Genomic DNA, 16,944 nt, shown 5'->3' on the forward strand with positions numbered 1-16,944 from the left:
AGGAAGGTCAACCGTGGCTTTTTGAAGTGTTTTAAAAGTGTTTGGGGAAGTCAGAGCTACATTTTAAATATAAATGAATTTCACAAATGACCCGAGAAAACAAGCGTTTATGGACACCTCACTGTGTGCATCCTGGAGTCGGTGATGATCTACAATCGACTGCAGTAGATGGTAAATTTAGATACATGTTGATTGTTCTAGTACCTATGGACTAGCCCTTATTTAAATCACCATTCATATGGCGAGAGAGAGGTAGGGCGAGAGGTATGTAAAGAAAGAGAGCGGGTGAGAGAGACTCGGCAACGATACACCCAGTGAACGTTAGAAAATGTTTACCATTTCTTCTTACACGACATCATGAAATCGATTCCTGCCCAATAAATTTTCAAAATGATCCTTTCTCCCCCCCTCCCCCCCCAAACAACTTTTTTGAAAGTTGGATTGAAATGATTAAGGTAAAGATTACAGTCACACGTACATAATTTGTATTCACTGAAATAACCATGCATTCAAATTTATACATACTGACCAAACTGAAGCAATATATGTGTGTGTGTGTATGTGTGTGTGTGTGTATGTGTGTGTGTGTGTATGTGTGTGTATGTGTGTGTATGTATGTATGTGTTTGTGTGTGTGTATGTGTGTGTGACATTATCTCCAACGAATATGCCAAATCAGTTACCATATGAAAAATATTCAATTCGAGATCGAAGGCTAATGCGAAAACAGGGGTGACAATGTCTTAGTGGACCAGTGATGACATAGAGCGTCAGCATCCCACAATTGGGATTGACGGCAATTACATCTCCCGAGATCAGCCAGCCTGTCAAATGATCAGCTCTTCAGGTTAGCGGCAGCTGCTTTTAGAAAAAGGGAGGAATCTCAGTAACCATATAACGGTTAACTATCGGACACTGTTAAGACAGACATTATGCAGATCCCAATGACGGACTGAAGGTTCATGGCAAGAGAAACTGACCACATCGATCCTATGATAATCTTCCCATTCCTGACAGATGGGTATAAGCGGCAGTAAAATGTTAGCGTATTAATCAATACCCATATCACAGAAGTGTTTGTAACATCTCGACAGCGCTGGTACAGCTGAGGGTGGGTGTCCGCTGGATGAGGCTCTGGAAATCCAGTGCATATCACGGATGAAATGTACATCAGTATTAAATATTTACATCATCGTGTAAGCTACCTGTGCTTCTATTTCGATTTAACTGTATTGCTATTCAACGTCGTCTCAGTAGCACACGCAACAGATGAGATCATCTGCGTTTAGTTTTCAAAATATCATATCGATATGATAAAACATGGAGTGGGGATAGCATGAAATTAACGTGATACATGTATACTTAACATGACAAATAAGCAATGGCGATGCTCGGAAAAGCACATCATAACAAAACGTGTGTCAATAGGTCTTCAGTGAGTATGACATACGTCGTGTTTAATGCGGTACTGGTCATGTGGCAATATGCCGCGGGACGGGGTGGGTGTAGCTGATGTCGTATAGGTGAGGGAGCCACAGGGGCAATAACGTCCACGCTAAATGTGTTTTCTTCAATAACCTGGATTCATTGCTGTTGTAGTTTACCAGTGATGCGCACGCAGCAGAGATCAATGTATCGATTTGCACGTCATGACAGCAAAGCCCGGATGGAAGTGTGATAAAAGACTGCGTTTTACGCGGTTGAGTGACACACATAGTGAGTAATAAAACACACATACATCACACTCAGAACAATGTTTAAAGCAAATAGTGAACGGTATTCAACAGGAGACAATAGCAAACGCCTGGACCTCCTCAAGCCTCTCAAGCAGGTGGCGCTTGAGTCCAGAATAACAAGACCGTCTTTAAACAATAATAACGAGAACTAAACAAGAAAGCATTGTATTGTTGCCGTCAACAGTCTCTGGCAATCACTCGACAGGTATTTATAGAAACATTGTCAGTAATTTGAATGAGGGGCGTGACCTCTTGATTGTCGCTTAGCTGGGCCCTAGAAATGTAAAATCTTAGCAATTATGGGATGGAAAGAAATTGAGGTATGAATTATTCACCATTAAACTGTAAGATGCGTTGGGCTCTGAGGCATACCGAGTTAACACCTGTGAATGAACATGACGTCACTACGTTAGTAGCAATATCGAAGGAATAACAGGTAAACGAGGAGATGTGTCAATAGACGTCTGGAAATAGAATTACAAATTGAGGTAAATATTTCTTATGGGAAATTGTATTAAGTGTCCATAGTGTACCAGCAACTAGCCGGTGAAGGAGTTTGAAGTAGACAACGGACTTGCAAATGAAAGGATTTGAGGTAGATAACAGACTAGCAGATGAAGGGTTTTGAAGTAGACGACAGACTAGCAGATGAAGGGATTTGAAGTAGACAACAACCTAGCAGATGAAGGGATTTGAAGTAGACAGCAGACTAGCAGATGAAGGGTTTTGAAGTAGACAACAGACTAGCAGATGAAGGGTTTTGAAGTAGACAGCAGACTAGAAGATGAAGGGTTTTGAAGTAGACAGCAGACTAGCAGATGAAGGGTTTTGAAGTAGACAACAGACTAGCAGATGAAGGGTTTTGAAGTAGACAACAGACTAGCAGATGAAGGGTTTTGAAGTAGACAACAGATTAACAAATCACGGGGTTTGAAGTAGACAGCAGACAACCAGATGAGGGGATTTAAAGTAGACAACAGACTAACAAATGACGGGGTTTGAAATAGAAGAAGGGATTTGAAGTGCACTGCGGACCGTGGGTTGTATAGCTGCCACTAGTTGACTCTGGTGCCCGAAATGAATCACCCACCTGTCGACTTTACTTTCAGATGTTTATTGCTGGTAAGCTAGCGGACTAGCTGCGCGTGCTAGGTACGACAACCATGCATGCATACATATGCATGAACAGCCATTACATCTACAGACACGCAATCTCATCATCAGCTGATACAGATTCACAGACACACGCCTACAGTGTCCCCTGCATATACTAGCTTATACTAGCTTCCAAACCTTCCACGGTGAGGTCGTTGGTGAAAATAATATCATGAAAATAACACTTTGGGGATATACTATTTGAACATCCATAAAACACTGTACAAGGGTGGTAGAATCTAAGTGCCAAGTAGTATAAACGTAGCTGTGCATACAGTACCTCCTATGCTTACGGGCTGTATATGAAGACAATGCACCTTCAGGCAGCATATTTATGACAAGGACACACTTTATGGATGAATAACTTGTTTATTCACGTAAAGCGAACAGATATGATATACCTTGACAGCAATGCAAGAATCTTCATCGAAACGTCGCTTCACCTGAATAAAGACGTTGTTCATCAATAAAGTTTGTCCTTATCCGATTCACCACTTCTAAACACACCAGTAAAAGAAGCTAGCATATTTCTGTCGGAATCAAGGTGACTACATATTCTTGTTTTTCTTAAATCACATTGAATATATCCAGCCCCGCGCTGCTAGTCATCCATGTGGACACGGTGTCCGCGTGTGGAATTCTGCCCCCTCCTTTGCTGCTATTGTTGGCATGGCAGGGGTGATGGCGAGAGAGAGTCTTGAAGATGATCCAAGACCAGGAGGACTTTCAACAGCCACGACAGAACACAATATTGACACAATACATGATATGATTGTAGTTGATACACCAAGCGTCACATTACCGTTCCAGATGGCTTCTCGTTTTAGGGAGTTGGCGTAATGACCAGTGCAAAACAAGGCTTCACCGCGCTAGGTTCAAAGGCTTCTACCTTTAATGCTTAAGGATCGTTGCAGTTGGTTGGGGTATTCTAGTGTTTAAAGCGTTATCATAGGCTCTCGTCACGTAGAAAACCCGGGTTAGAATCCCTACATAGGCATTACGTGTGAATCCCCGCCGTGATGTTGCTAAATACGGCGTCAAACGATACTCACTATGACCCCAACTATATCACACTGGTTAACCGGCGTATAGCAATTTCAACTTCGCAATGTCATATATTGCAGTACACTCGTAATAGTAGGCCATTTATATTTTTCACGTAACAGGGATATGCTCAAAGCGGTTCCTGAGCTCAAGTTGAAAGTATATACAGCTGGCAGGTACTGATGATTAAAAGTCACGTGTAACAGAGTAATAGATGAGTCTTGAGGTGTGTTTGGGATGCCTCTTGGTGATTCTAACTCATTTGGGAGACAGTTCCACGTAGAAGCTGTTGCACATGAAAAGGTTCTTGAACCTAATGATTTTAGGCTATAGCCTGTTGTTGTAATGAATCTTCACGCCAATCTTTTCACGATGACGGAACCAGTATAGAGAGTTCAGAATGGGAGAGACGTGACGTCGAGGACTGGTGAGAGTGATGATACATGCTGCTTTGTTCTGGATTTTCTGGAGACGATGGAGTTGAGACGAAAAGATGAGAAACAGTAAACTGTTCCAGTAATCCTGGCGGCATAAAATCAGTATTCACACAAGTGTAACAGTGGCTTAATTCTCGTCAGAACTTTGCGCATGCTGCTGATGTTCTTCAAATGGTAGTGGCGGGTCTTTACTAGAACATATATTTGCTTGTCCATTCTGAAGCTTGAGTCCAAAAGAACGCCAAGTTTTCACCAAAGGAGACCAAGGAATCGAAGATTGCAGAATGGAAATATCAATGATATTTTCGTTGTCTTGAGATTGTGAAGAAGAAGATTGTTTCGTTTATCGTTAATTGTAAGCTTGTCAGCAGACATCCCGGATCTTGTGCTGGAGAGGCATGCTCCAAGGTTGGACGTGTACTCTAGCTGACTTTGTTCTGAAGACGTAAAACTGTTAAACAGTTGGCAGTCGTCTGCATAGAAATAATAAGGACATGGTAAGCAGGCATCTGTTTTCAGAGCGGTTGAGTATACAGGGAAAGAATGAAAGAATGGGCCCAAGAACTGATCCCTGGGGAACTCCAAAAGTTAGGTTGTGACTGGATGATGAAGATGTTCTGACGTGAATGGACCGGGTTCTGTCTGAAAGGTCGGATCTCAGCCACTCAAGAACTGTATTGGACAAACCCAATTCTTTGAGCAAACGCTCAAGGAGAATTTCATGGTTAAATGTGTGCTTTTCGCAAACCGGTTCACCCGTGACCAATGATCTGTTACTTTCGTGCTGACAATACTAAATTATAAATGAAATGTGTATTTCCCTTATATTAGTAATACTATGCATTAATGGAGAATGTTTTTTGCCAAACTGGTCAATCGCATCTGAGTCCTGGCAGTGGCCAGTGACATTGCTTTAAAACAAGGATAACAGTACTTTCAATACCTTAGTTAACCCACGCAACACTGCAGGCTTGAAACCCGACCAAGACGTCATGAGTAAAAGTTGTGAAATAGCAAGGTAACAATGTTTCGAGGAAATGTTTAAACAAATTGAATAAACTAAAGAATAATACCAACAAGAGTACTCATAAAAGTTGTCAGATGTACACCTTACGTGTGAACAAGCTTGACAAGGGTATACGTATCAATAGCGAAACGTCGCTTTTATACACTGAAAAAGTTGATCATCCATAAAGACTTGTCATTCCTATTACATGCAACTTCTAGAATGCCTCTCTAACATTTCGTCCATTATAAGTTACTATTTTCCATCTTTTGTGTGTATCATGACATGTAACATCTCGACGTACGTTGCCACGAACTTCACGACACGTCAACTAAGTTCGATTAGGTGATGATTTCCATCGTGACCAGTTCAGAATATGATGTGTTTACCTAAATAATTCGTCTAATTCTAAAAGTTTCCTTTAAGAGGGCGGTTCATTGTTGTAATAACAACTGCCTTAGCACACGTGCATGATTTTGTCCAATCACGATCCTTATTGCAGACATTCGTAACTACTCGTGTCATTCCGGCAGGTCGGATGGCGACTCTAGTGGCCAAATATGGCTACACCTAGTATTTTATAGTACAACACGGAAGTCACTGTAAGTAAGTTTCTTATGCCATGAACGAATATCAGTAACAAGAAAATTAAATAATCTCAGAAAAAAATGAAACAGATATTCGCAAGAAACTATCTGACTCAATTCGTTACCAAGGGTTTATTAAAGAAGTTATTAAAAAACAATTTTATCCAATAAAATCGCTTCTTACCTTTGGAAAAGAAACTCTAGTTACTCCGAGTTAATCATGAAACCTTCCCGCTGATGTATCATGTCACCGCCGCGCGGAAAGTCACTAGTATCCACAGTAATATTATTTCAAAAATCTTTTTATAATGATTTTCAGATTACGTAAAATGAAAAAAAGACACGAAGAGTGGTGAGTGATATTATACCATGTTACAAATGGAAAAATGTAGGTATTTTTTTTTGCTTCCTGTGTGGTTTATCTGGACATTATAGTGTAAGCTTTATAACGTCACGTATCACTTATTTAACTTGTAGTTGTATTATTTGAGTATCGTGATAAAATAAGCTTCATGTTTATAGTATGTTAGGATCATACCTTTCAACGGTGCATGACATGTAGTAGCAATGATATCTTACAAGATGATATTTTCCTTGATAAACATGTTGCATATATGATCTCAGAGCTAACACATATCACAATTTATCATACAAAGGATAATGTTCTCGGCAGGATGAAGCCATCGGATATCTTCTGTAGCCGTTTGGGTCATATACGGATATCGATGGAAATTAGAGAGGTCATGTGCAAATTTACTTTCACAGTGTAAAGAAACATGGTGTCACGGGTGGGCGGTTGTGTCCGGATTGACGGCCGTACCTACATTACTGTCACTGCTCTGATCGCAGAAAAGTCATGCCTGGCTATGATAGATGGATATTACAGAGCGTAGACATTCACAGACTTACGAAAATACTCACATAAATTCCCCAACCGACTGTTTGAGTTAGCGACAGATCCGAACAGGAATCAAGGTCCACAGTCTCATGCGAACATTAAAGTGTACTTGTTGTTCAAAAGGTTAATTGAAGTTTGCTGATGTTGCACGCGGGTTTGTTGTTATTTTTCAAACGTAAGCTAAGATTTGTTCATAGCAATGCTTTAACATAACAAGTTACTGGGAACTAGAAGACCGAATAAATTCAGCTGAGTGGTCAGGAGAAAATTGCGTCACCGAGCTTGTGACGTCACGTATTACGAAGCACCTATTGTTGATGTCATACATATGTGTGCACATCCTGCGAAGTTTAGTTTCACGATCTGTGACAAATGAAATCGCATTTGTTTTCAAATTATAAAGTAAGACTGATATTACATGATAAATAGGTTATCACACTAGTGTTTTGGGACGGTTAATATCCTGCAATAGCAATAAACCCTGTGGATGTAGCGAGCCTTGGCCTTGTTTATTCCTAATGCAGGATATTAACCATTCCAAAACAAACTCGCGTGAAATGGTGGAAATACCCAACCCTCATCATGTCACGTGAGAATGTATATCCTGTCACACCGGACAGATATAATCACAATCCCCAGACCCAGACCCTTCCACCTGCACCACCACCATCAACTCTCCGATCGTCTTGGCCAGTTACATCCACCACCAATATAACCCACCAACCCCTCCCCTCCCCCTTGCCCCACATCATTGACTATCATCAACCGCTCTCCCTTCCCCCAACACACACACACACACACCACACCACACACCACACACACATCACACACACCACACGCACACACACCATACACACAAGACCACACACACACACACACCACCACACACACACCACACCACACCACACACACACATACACCACACCACACCACACACACACATACACCACACCACACACATCACACTCACAGACACACCACACACACATACACGCACCACACACACACACCATACACACACTCACACACCATACACACACTCACACCCCGCCACCACCACACCTTTCACCACCAAAAACCCCATCCACTCTTCGGTACCCAACCACATTCACCATAACTAACACCCCCACTTCCACCTTACCACATTCACCTTCAACACCATCCACTGCCCCTTACCCTCTACCCAATACCGCATCTCCTTCACCACCACCCCACCACGTCTGTGTACCCGGAAGTCTATAAGTCACCTGGATCTATAGTCTCTGCGTGGGTGTTTATTTTCCCGTCAATAGCTATAAATCACGTGGTACACGAACACGACCGACTATCTTGATTAATTTTCTGAGCAGAAAAGTATTGCACCCAGTATTCCGAGAGGCAATGTTCAGAAAAGATTTCTTAGTTGTGCAATCCCAGTTGGTCATATGATACACTGAGTTAAGATAAAATGTGTTGTTCCTGCAAAAGTCAGGCATGATGGGCTTTAAATGTGTTCTGCTTAACGATCTCCTCTGGCGTTTATTAACCCAAATCAATCACAAAAATTACATAATCTAAAACAGAAGTAGGACAACACCATTATTAAATAGCTTGCTCAAAGACGTTACATCCTAAATCCAATTAATCATAGTGTGACCTGTTTCATGCGTGGACAAATAACACATCACACGTGAGCTAAAACACATCGGATTATGGAAATTTGATGCTTAAATGTGTAAGATTAGCTTCATGAAGAGACGGAACATCATATCGAGCCCTAAGAGCAACAATATTGTGAGTATTCGGGCACGATCCTCGGTCAACGGATATATGACGTACCTTCGACCCAGTAAACAGGAGATAAGTCATTCCAGGTGCTGTCAACAAGCAATTCAAACGGTTTTCACCTACACGCAGCTCTTTCATATATTTTAACAAAAGACTGTTTTAATAAAATTTAAAGTATATCAATACTCACATTATGATCATCCACTGATGACATGGTACTGATCAGCTGAAGGCCTCGCCATGTTCTTAATTTGATTCCGAGCAATGAGTACACTAGCAATTCACCTCATGCGTTTTGAGAATGGAAGCGTCTTCCAAAATAGAATATAAACGAAGAGGCATCAACGAACACGGACGGATGACAAGTGTTTATTGCATTTACGAACAACGTTGTCAATGTTTATTAGTACATTCCGAGACGAATTTTAAACATAATTTTACAAAACAATGCCCAGAGTACAGCAGAGCACTTACTACCGTTCATCCTCGTGATCGTTTACCATTACGAACGACGTTAACCCCTTATGAACCACTTTGATCGATTACCACTGTGAACCACGGTACTCCTTTACCACTATGAACCACTTTGATCGATTACCACTGTGAACCACGAAACTCCTTTACCACTGTGAACCAATTTGATCGATTACCACTGTGAACCACGAAACTCCTTTACCACTATGAACCACTTTGATCGATTACCACTGTGAACCACGAAACTCCTTTACCACTATGAACCACTTTGATCGTATACCACTGTGAACTACGGTACTCCTTTACCACCATTAACCACTTTGATTGTGCAGCCATATACCATTTTGATCGTCTCCCACTATGAACGACTTTGGTCGATTACTACCACGAACTACTTTGATCGTCTAGCACTATGAACCACGTTAATTTTTCACCACCATGAACCACATTGATCGCTTAGCATTATTTGAAACAGGTTGGTGGTATAACCAGCACTCCGATCGCTTACCACTACGAGTACGACCGGTAGTAATCGTTAACCAATGCGAACCACGTTGATTGTTTACCCCAATGAACCTTCGACAATGCTAGTGGCCAGTGTCGACAGATTACGACGTACATACAACACACAGCTGTAAAACAACAGTTCCCCGTGACTAAACCTACATGATCACGCAAAGAAATTACTGCATGACGTCACAAGCAATGTCTCGGTGCACATGCATTTCCATGCACTTGGTGCATAGTAACTGCAGGGAACGTGACAGCTGATACTACATCACATGAACGACGTCATACACTGAAACTTAATCCAACCAGTAAACTAATGACTGTGTGACGATGATTTTATCTTGATCATTTGTAATCTTCAACGTTGATCAATTCCAGCATATGATATATATCTAATATATTACTGTGGTTTTTGTTTCGTATTAAACGTTACAAATCATTACGCTTGAATATCAAAATATTGTTCAGGTTGGATAGAACGTAACAGCTGTTTCCCCTGCAATATTGTAATTACAGCAATAGAATTTTGGTGCATTAAATTCAAGGCATTGAAGATAATACACTCTAAAAGTTTTCCAATACATAGCTTAAAGGGTCACTACCTGGGCTTGTTCTTGCACGTTGAACCATCGTCACTTTCAAGTAGGGAATAGTTGGTTCACTGCCCCCTCCTGTTGAAGCTGGACTGATGGTCAGTGTTACTTCCCGAAATAGTAACACGCCTCAAAGCACACCTACCCACGAAAACGGCGAGTTTGACCCCATTAGCATCGAGTTGTTGTGACACGGGGAACTAAACCGGTAGATCAGCCGTCGCTGTTAGGACCTACGTACGTCACAATTTTTTCTTCCCCGCCACTGGCCTTTCAGGACTTGTTTAAGAACTGTTATGACCAGTGCCAAATACAGAAGCGACTGCAGCCCAGACATTCCAGGTTATAAGTGTAGACTTGTAATGACTCATTCACGCGGAGACGTACGGCACTATGTATTGTTAACAATATTAAAACATGGAAAACGGTCCAAGTATTCTCACAGAGACAAGACATAGAAAGACCGTATCTACCGTCTATGTATCCTGTAGTTTAAACTGCGAGAAAGTGTGTATCATGTATGGACGAAGACGTCTGATATATTTTGTTGCTACACAGACAGTCGTTGTTTGCAGTTGATGCTAAGAGGAGACAGTTCAGTGGACCACACGTTAACCAACACACCGTACTTGTTAGTCAGTCAACATGCAAGGGTGAATATTTCACATTAATGGACACCAAGTGATTATTGCAACTGTGCAATCGTCGCCATGATCACATTACATAGCACGTCTAGGGTTTTGTAGGCTATGAATATACAGGTGAAGTAATCACAGTTGTTTTTTTTAAGCGTCATGAAGTACACGTAGAGTTCAAGATTATGCCTGAGCGTCTGCTGTTAGTCAGTGGATACCAGTAATAATATGGACATCTGAACCTTGAAAATCAGTAATCATGAACGTCTCTAGAAATGGTACCTTATGTCCATCTGCGACTGCAGCTGGTTAGCTGTAGGCTATCAACTGAGGTCACTGAATATTATAATCACTGTCACATAAATCAACCACACCTCCACATATTGTTTGATTCTGCTGGCCATGTCGCACCGCATGTCTTCATAGATACTATATGGGAATTACTTAGAATAGTTTTATTTTGTAATCCATCAGCATAAAGGTAAAAGTGCAATTCTTCATCACCGATTGGAAATGGGGACAATTTTATCCCAAGTCACAAAAAATCGAAAATATATGATGAACGTGAATGTCTCCTTCAGGTGAAAATACTCAAGTTATACAGGTGTGGGTAGGTTTAACAATAGGTCGTTATACAGGTGTGGGTAGGTGTAACACTAAGTCCTGACACAGGTGTGGGTAGGTTTAACAATAGGTCGTTATACTGGTGTGGGTAGGTTTAACACTAGGTCGTTATACAGGTGTGGGTAGGTTTAACACTGGGTCGTTATACAGGTGTGGGTAGCTTTAACACTAGGTCGTTATACAGGTGTGGGTAGCTTTAACACTAGGTCGTTATACAGGTGTGGGTAGGTTTAACACTAAGTCCTGATACAGGTGTGGGTACTTATAAGATTAAGTCGTTATATAGGTGTGGCTAGGTTCAACAATAGGTCGTTTTACAGGTGTGAGTAGCATTAACACTACGTCCTGACACAGGTGTGGGTAGGTTTAACACTAGGTCGTTATACAGGTGTGGGTAGCTTTAACACTGGGTCGTTATACAGGTGTGGGTAGCTTTAACACTAGGTCGTTTACAGGTGTGGGTAGCTTTAACACTAGGTCGTTTACAGGTGTGGGTAGCTTTAACACTAAATCGTTATACAGGTGTGGGTAGGTTTAACACTAAGTCCTGATACAGGTGTGGGTACTTATAAGAGTAAGTCGTTATATAGGTGTGGCTAGGTTCAACAATAGGTCGTTTTACAGGTGTGGGTAGCATTAACACTATGTCCTGACACAGGTGTGGGTAGGTTTAACAATAGGTCGTTATACAAGTTTGGGTAGCTTTAACACAGAGTCGTTATACAGGTGCGGGCAGATTTAACACTAAGTCGTTATATAGGTGTGGGTAGCTTTAATACTAGATCGTCATACATGTGTGGGTAGCTTTAACACTGGGTCGTTATACAGGTGTGGGTAGCGTTAACACTAGGTCGTTTTACAGGTGTGGGTAGCTTTAAGACTAAGTCGTTGTACAGGTGTGGGTAGTTTTAACACTAAGTCGTTGTACAGGTTTGGGTAGCTTTAACACTATGTCCTTATACATGTGTGGCTAGCTTTACCACTAAGTCCTTATACAGATGTGGCTAGCTTTAACACTTGGCCGTTTACATGTGTGGGTAGCTTTAACACCAGGTCGTTATACTTGTGTGGGTAGCTTTAACACTAGAAAGTTATACAGGTGTGGGTAGCTTTAACACTGGGTCGTCATACAGGCGTGGATAAAGTAACATTCCCTTAGTATTTGTTATGCAGAGTACTGGGTTGTTATGTCGTGCATGACCCGTCAATATCGTAAATAAAGAGCAACCGAACTGTCGTGAATAGAATATTCAGTAAGCGTTCTTTTTCGGATGGAAACAGATGTACATAATATCAAATCGTGTATCGTAAGCTCAAATAATGTCCTCAGTAGTTTCTGGAAAATTGTCAACTTTTTCCCAGAATGGCGTTGGAAAGTGTTGTTATGGCTGCATCTGTCTGGACGTTATGTAATCAACACAAGACAGAAACGGCAGACTGTGGCGCTATGATGTTGATGGCTATTAAAACTTAAAAACGATAATGCCGTAGGGAAATTCCTATTCGTACCATGCAACACGGAAGGTCAAAGAATCACGGAGCAGTACTAGCGAGTCAACTTGCTGTTTGTATGACTAAATCGTGTGTAGAAGCACGGAAGTTTTAACAATACACATTGCTCTTATGTATGGTTTCGTTGCATATCCCCATGGTAAATATGTTATATTTGTAAAGGCAGATTTGACAGAATTTGTGGTCACTCTTACATGTTTTTTCTCGTTTGTTTGGGTTTTTTGTTTGTTTGTTTTGCTTGTTCTGTTTTGGTTTTTGCTTGTTTGTTGATTTTTGTTTTGTTATTTATTTTTTTATGTATGTTTTAAGACTTGAAAGGTGACGTCAGCATAATGTCAAATAGCCATATTGGTGGTTTTCAGGTGAACAGTTTTGGTCTTCACGTAATGACAACTTTGTTTGGAAATAGAGAGAGAGAGAGTGAAAGAGAGACATGCAGAGAGAGAGAACTACGGATGATACTGATCCACGACCTATGTCCCTGAAGACTGCCAGTTGTGTACCTTGCAGGTTACATATCAGCATGTAACGAAAACGCAGCAAATATACCTAACCTAATAATAGTCCGCGAATCGGTGGTGCCTAATTAACGGTCTACTCGAGATGAGGCTTATCTTGTGTTTACCTCAGCACCAAGTGTAGCCTGATTAAGATTAGAGCAACCGTTTCCAAATTTTCAAAATACCATGTTGTCTGCTTTCCCGACGCTAAAAGTATCAGTTGCCCCTCCGGTCGCCGTGGTTTGATCGTTCACACCAGACGAACACCACGATCCATGGAGAGACAAATGTTTCACAAGATCAACTACTCGCTTTTTATTTAATACCAAGCATGCACATAGATACACGTTAACATATCCTCCAAGAGTATCCACCACCAATACCAAAGGCTGGACAGTGAGATTGCCGTCGTTGCACAACTAACATATCCTACTTCCTTTCAAAAGTTTATACTCACTTGTGTGAACATAACAACGTCCTTCAGACAAGTGTTCTAAACTAACTTTTACAAACGGATGGGTAGTAAAGCACATTGGTAACGGTGAAAAGATTATTGTCATGAGTTCAATGAATGAGAAAAATCACTGAAATTTGGCGAATTTTCAACAAACCTTCACACCAAAACGCAGCTGTTCACATACAAGATATTTCCGCATGTTTTCCAGGAAACTGATGTATAATCCTGGTACAATTCATTTGCATAAGGTTGCTGTTGGTTCACCCAAGTGAGTGAGGAAATCAATCTTCGATGCAACCATATGTATATAGATAATTTAGCATGCATGAGTGTTTCAAGTGAGTCTAAACTTTTGAAAGGAAGTATATTTCTGGAACGTTTTCGGTTCACGTGTAAGCAGTGGAATCAATGCATGTCAGCATCTGTCAGTCTGAGGTCTTTTTCACGTTTGAGAAGTATCGAGTCCAGCAACAGGTCACCAACCCACAACACCCATAACAGCTCTATTAAGAGGAAAGTGTAGACAGGTTGAATTGATGGAAACGTATAGAACAAATTGGTATTATGACTAAGAAAATATGTAAATTGTTTGAAATGTCCATAACATATTTTATATGATGACAAAGAAGAAAGTGTATATTGTTAGATATGTGTAGAAAATGACTAAACAAGTTAGTGCAAGGCCTCGTGAAGCGATCAGTACAATAACGCCACATATCGACATGGGGGAAATGAAACGTAAAACTGACTAACAGAACCGAGAGTGGTAAGCGTGCTACACGCTCATTTGGATGGCAGGTGTGTAATTAAGCTTACAAAAACTAACAAGTGTATAGTCAGTTATAGAATCTGTCTTGGTGTGCTATGCATTCTTAATGCATACAAACTGAACAACCCATGCCTGGAGTCACAGACGGGCTTAAGTCAGTACCCATGTGACATGACCGTGGACAGTATATCTGCTACAGAACTTACATTGTATTCACGTGTGCGTGCCGTGTGTAGGCATACTGAGCTGGTATACAATCAATTATGAATATTAAGTAGTGTCATGCTTACATTGTACTAAATATGGTTAACACATCAACATCGTGGGATGTAATTGAATAATAATTCGTTTGTTGACGATGGACCACAAGTCTGTGTTCATGTAAGACATATGAATCCTGAAACTGCCAACTGTAAACACTGAATTTGTTCTCCGACTAGGTGCAATCGACTCTTGTTCCAAGGTGACAGATGTGGTAATATCACGCGCGACAGAACCCGCCCACTCAGTGTATTATTGGTTTATCCAGTCATTCAGTGTCACATGATTCATGCAAAATGTTGTTTCTATTTTAGTTTTTAAAAATGCGATGAACAAATATCATTTTGAAGACTTCTAGGGCGTGTTTAGATGGGTCGTCTCTCTTTACAAGCTTTAAGGGCGAATGTACTTGATAAATTCGACTTCACACCAAGCAGTAGGCCGCCAAAAATAAGTTTTCGAATGCTCGACAAAACGTGTTGGAAGACAGAACGAGATCCGTATGGTTCTGAGTACCGATTTGTCTTCATCGTGCATCGGCAAAACACGTGCTGAACGACCGGCAATTGACCCGAGTTAACTACGCCAATTTTACAGAAAACATACATTATATACTGTCGGAATGGAGAAAATTGTCCTCTGTCAAGTTGCATTTAGATAAGTGTTCGAAGCGTGACAAATTGGTGCATCAATATTTCATTACCGACTACTGGCAATTATTGATCGCATATGGAGCGGTGTGACTGCTCGAACTACTCAACTATGACGTTAAGACGAGTAATCCTGCATGTGTCATACTAGTGAAAGGTAAAAATTAAAAATAACATAGCGTTTAGCCTACAGAGAGGTCTATTTCAACATTTTCACGTTCAATCCTGCAGCACGTAAACACGTTTAGCCTACAGAGAGGTCTATTTCAACATTTTCACGTTCAGTCCTGCAGCACGTAAACAAGTAGAAGGAAGCGCCCGAGAAAGTATTTATTCTTAAAGGCCGATGGGGGACACTTATTGTTTTCGTGGACTTACAAACCAATGTCCATTATGATAGTATACATAATACATGACGTCCTGAACTAGTATTGGTCCTGCCGAGTACATGCTGGCTGACATAATGATGTATGAACAGCCCTGCATGTTGCACCACATCACAGAAACCCTTTTTCTTCTCGAGCTCTCAAGGATTGTGCACGTGTTTGAAAATGCACCTCATCACGGAAACATTACTTCTCGAGCTGTCAAGGATTGTGCACGTGTTTGAAGATGCTCACTGATTTATTTCACCTCTTACCGCCATATGTCGCTGTAGCAAAGAGTGACCATGTGACACACTCATACCCCAAACGATGTGGGTTCGAACATAGATCATAGTGATGCACTTGTCAGAATATTAATGGAATAGTTCCATGTATTCCAGGTGAGTAATATTTGAAATGCTGGTGGAAGATGTACACATCAAAGACGTGTCCATTCCTTACATGTAAACAACAGCTTGTCGCCACACAGGCGTTATCCCTTATGGTTTTCTTTCATACCATGGACGAGTATGTTTAGACAACTTTTACCGAGGACGAAGAGGAATATGGGCATGTTTGTATATTGTCTGCGTTAAGATAAAGTTGTGCTATCTAAATGACAGTGCTGTCAGTGTAAATGAAATATCAGCAGCTTATTATGATGACTATCAGCATGGCCAGCTGCCTGCGTGTAATTACCCTTAATGAACCTTAGAGTATGGCAGTTTCACCACGGAAGTTTAACATTGTGGATGAGGTGCTGATACTACAAGCTGACCATACATGATCGTAGTACGATACAGGACCCCTACTCTCGAAAGGTTCCTAGCCCTAGGATATCCTAACTTTGATAATAGGGTCAGTAGCATATAGACAATGAACTCTGAATGTAACGGGACTTGACCCCCCCATCAGCGACTAAGCCTCTGTGGTGCTGCCTAGCCGTTGCTGCACTATCATGTATT

The 16,944-nt window shown here is 41.1% G+C and overlaps 1 protein-coding gene across 3 annotated transcripts in view; it reads right to left on the bottom strand.

Annotated features, from left to right (window-relative positions):
• Positions 1–16,944, bottom strand: part of LOC137298022 (muscarinic acetylcholine receptor gar-2-like) — a 111,872-nt gene that overhangs the window by 14,700 nt on the left and 80,228 nt on the right. The gene's annotated exons all lie outside the window — the stretch shown is intronic.

Source organism: Haliotis asinina, chromosome 10 (genome assembly GCF_037392515.1).
Source record: "Haliotis asinina isolate JCU_RB_2024 chromosome 10, JCU_Hal_asi_v2, whole genome shotgun sequence".
Lineage (NCBI taxonomy): Eukaryota > Metazoa > Mollusca > Gastropoda > Lepetellida > Haliotidae > Haliotis > Haliotis asinina.